At 38.1% G+C, this 3918-nt stretch overlaps 1 protein-coding gene across 1 annotated transcript in view; it reads left to right on the forward strand.

The window, feature by feature from the left end:
• Positions 1-930: 930 nt before the first annotated feature.
• The window catches only part of ADGRF4 (adhesion G protein-coupled receptor F4), a 31823-nt gene continuing 28835 nt past the window's right edge, over positions 931-3918 (forward strand). The window contains exon 1 of the mRNA XM_081296180.1: positions 931-1100. The gene's annotated coding sequence lies outside the window, so the exon portion shown is untranslated. The remainder of the gene's footprint in view (positions 1101-3918) is intronic.

The raw sequence follows: 3918 nt of genomic DNA on the forward strand, positions 1-3918 counted from the left end.
ACTCAAGGGATGAATATTACTCCCAAACGGGATTTCAAATCTAGTGTTATTGAAAAATAAAGTAAGCACCTGTGGACTTTCCCTTCCTGTTCTGATCACTTCCTAGGAGATCCAGAAGAGTCTAAGACACAAAATGAAGATGGAGCAGGGGAAGGATTAAAAATGAGGGGTGTCTCTCACTATGTTCTAAGAACTTCTTAGTGAATACTTAAAATAATGCTATACCCTAGATAGACATGAAATTAGTTTTTTAAATATGGGATTAGGGGTACCAAAAAGTCCATGGAAACTTTAAAGAGTTGGAAAAGATTTTTGAGTCTTTCAAGTTTTAAAAAACAATGTCATCAATGGTGCTGCTTTTCAAGAGACTTTGTTCTTTTATCAGTCAGTATAGGTTAGGTTATGCTGAGGTAAAAAGAGCCCCCACATATCAGTAACTAAGAACAATAATGAGTAACTTGTTCTCATACCCATTGTGGGTTGACAGGGGCTTCTGCTTATCACAGTCATCCAGGGACCTGGGTTGAGGGAGGAGCCACCATCTTGAATTGCTGGTCACCATGATAGAACTCTTTTTGTGACTCCAGACAACCACAAGGAGGTTAAAAATTGCAGTGCAATTCATGCCAGTTACAGAGCCCCAAGCATAGACACTGTGGTTTTAATATTCCACCTCCAGGCTTATAGGAAGAATTGTAAGGATGAAATAAGTATGGCCAAGTACCACAGATCCCGTGCCTCCACTACAGACTGGATCCCTTGCCAAAGACAGAAGCCTTTGCTTTTTGTGAGTCTCGGTGTGTCACCCAGTGTGTGATTCATCCATTCCCCAGCACCGTGCCCCTCCCACATTGGGAGGTGTTCCCCAAGCAAGACTCATCCTGTCAGGCTGTAGCACCTCTGTGGAGGGCAGGCCCCAGCCCAGCTACCTCTGCCTGGGGATCTGCCATTTGGGGCTAAATTGACTGCTCAGAGGAGCTGATGCCTGGCCTGCTGATTTGAAAAGAGATATGGTGAAGGAAAGCCACTGATGGCCGCATGTCTCCAGCTGCCAGGGAGTAGGGTGAATTTACCTATGACTTTGTCATAGGCTGGCCACAGTGAGTAGTCCCATGTCCTCCTTCTTTTTCCAGTGACTTGCTTTAAAGACAGGAATTTCAGAAATGAGCAGCCAATTAAGATTCTATAATAGTGGGGCTTTGGTAATTTGGGGGCTTAATTAATAACATGACAGTGAGTAAGTATTAAGAAGGAATGTGATAACTTTGAAGCTCTTTACATAACTCATTAAGAGCACCAGCCTGGTTATGAGCATATTTTTGTTTACATTTATTTTTCCGTGCTCCTCTGATTGCCATCCAAATTTCAGAATATGGGAAATTAGAATCTCTAACTGATTTTTTTTTTCCTTCTGGTAATCTCCAAGTGGTTAAGTGCAAATACAGAGGTTAATGAACCATTGTTATCATTTTCCCTCATCATTCTTTATAATGTTTTATCCACAATATTGATTTCTTAATAAGGTTCACCAACCTTGAATTTGGAAGCCAAAGAATTATTTTTTTTTCACCTCCTTAAAAACCCTTCAATTCCATTGACTAACCAGTGCACTGAGATCTCTTGATCCTAGACTTTCTTTTCTTTAGATGATGTGAACTTTGAGGAGATTTTTCTTGGTTTGAAAGATTTTCTTTGAGTCATTTTTTTTGTGTTGTGGGAGAGTGTACCCAAACACCTACCTTTCTGTCATCTTGCACACTATTCCTTAAAATAGTCTTGTAATTGACCCCTAACTTTATTTCTTCTTTTTTTTCTGAAAGAAGCTTTGTAAATATTTGAGTGCAAATTTTAAAAGTTGAGTTTTGCTTCAAAATTTTATCCTTTGAATTTTGACAAAATGGGTCTCCCCCTTAAAGAAAGCTTCCTGAGAAAAGGGTGAGGTTTGAATTTATCTATTATTATTATTATTATTTGCAGTTCCTCCTTCAAAAATTTATTCATATTCTTATCATTTGGAAAAATAAACTTCTTGGTAGTTCTGATAAATGATTTTAAGCTTATTTTTTAACTAGTGATTAGCCTTAATAGACTAAAAACCTTGTCTTTTATGTCTTTATGGATTGTATCCTAAGATCAGGGAGGTCTAAACTCCCTTTCAACAATATTGATATAATATAGAGTTAAAGCATCATTGTCATTTTGCAGAATGAATGAAAAATTGTAAACAGAAACCAGAACTCTTATTTAGAGATAATGAGCTCAGGGGACAGTTCAAAGCCTGGAGACTGGTTGGTCTTTCTAAAGTTGGACATGAAAGGAGGGCACAGGGCATGGGGATAGAAATGATTTTCCCTGAGTCCAGGCAATAATGGAGTGCTTTCTCTGTAGATAATATTTCTAAACATGCTATCAGTAGGTTCTGGCAGTTCTAAACCATGTCAGTGATAAAATACTGGCCTAGTGGTCGGACCACAGCCACCTCCCTTTTGCATGGGTATTGCCTCTGATGAGTGAGATTTGACTTAATTCACCAATAGAAAATAGTTTATCTTAGCACACGGAAGATACATCTGAAAACCTATAATTTAGCAGGTGGTCCATTAATTCCGTTTTCATGGGAATTCATGGCTTTCTGGATTTGTTATTTTTATATATTTCTGTTAACATAATAGCCATTAAAAAGCTGTAAGTATCCAACAACACCTGCTTTTATTTTTATTTAGGGATAAGGTTATAGAAAGTTGCTTCCTCTGCATATTGTTCTTAAGTCTTTTGACATCGATGATAAAACAATCACACTAGCTTAAACCCAATAGGTGAATCTGTTATGGTGATACTCAGGCATCTCACAGAACACAGCACAAGAGACAGGGTCCTGACTCTCGTTTTCCACTTCAGTCTTCCTTGCTACATCTATTTCATTTTTCTCTCTCCTTTCTGTAGTCGGGTTGTTCTTATTTACATATTACTATAACTATGGAGACTTTTCTCAGTTCTCTATATTAATGTCACCTGTAGGGGCTGGAATTGTGGCTCAGTGGTAGAGCACCTGCAAGCATGTGTGAGGAACTGGGTTAGATTTATGTGGTCTCAGAACCACATAAAAAATAAAAATAAAAAAAGATACTCTGTCTATCTACGGCTAAAAATATTTTTTTTAAAAAAAATATCACCTGGAGAGTTTTAAAAGGCCATTCTTCCCTGAAAATGTTACCACTTAGTGCAATCTAGACCAAGGGTGTTTGCTGTAGGAGTCTTCCAATTTTTCAGTAGGAATGAAAGTGATATTACTCAAACTAAAAAGTTTTGGTGGCGGTATCTGAGCCTTGCTCCCAGATATTCGGATCCAATGGGTCTAAAGTAGGGTCCAGACACTGCTATGTTTTAAAAGCTCCCCTGGGGATCCTAATATATAATCAAAGCTGGAAATCGCTGCTATGAAACTCTTCTCTTTTTCAGCTTCTCCCAGTGAAGAGAGTGAGTCCCCTCTCTTTTTCCCTATCCAAATTTCCAAATTCCTGGGCTTCGGACTGATGAGCCCAGCTGATGTTATCCCCCAATGCAGTGGGCCCCAGTGAGGCACGTTATTCAAATGGCAGCACACCTGTAGTTTCCAGACAAGTGTGCGTGGGGCAAGGGAGAGCCTAGGCAAGTAATTAGTAATAATAATGATAATAATAGTGCTAAAAATAATAGAGTCCAGCATATTCCTCCAAAGCAAGGCAAAGGGAATCCTGAACTGCTAAATTTGAGAACATGTGGCAACTGTTGCTAACTATTATTGTAGCTATTTTTTTCAAATTATATCTTTGTTTGAAAGAATGCAATGACGAGAATTAATTTTTCTTAGTTTGAAAATTTTAATGGACAAAACAAATAATTTAATATATTTGATAACAAAAAACACAACTCTATCCA

This window comes from Spermophilus citellus, assembly GCF_964194105.1.
Source record: "Spermophilus citellus genome assembly, chromosome: 5".
In the NCBI taxonomy this organism is placed as follows: domain Eukaryota; kingdom Metazoa; phylum Chordata; class Mammalia; order Rodentia; family Sciuridae; genus Spermophilus; species Spermophilus citellus.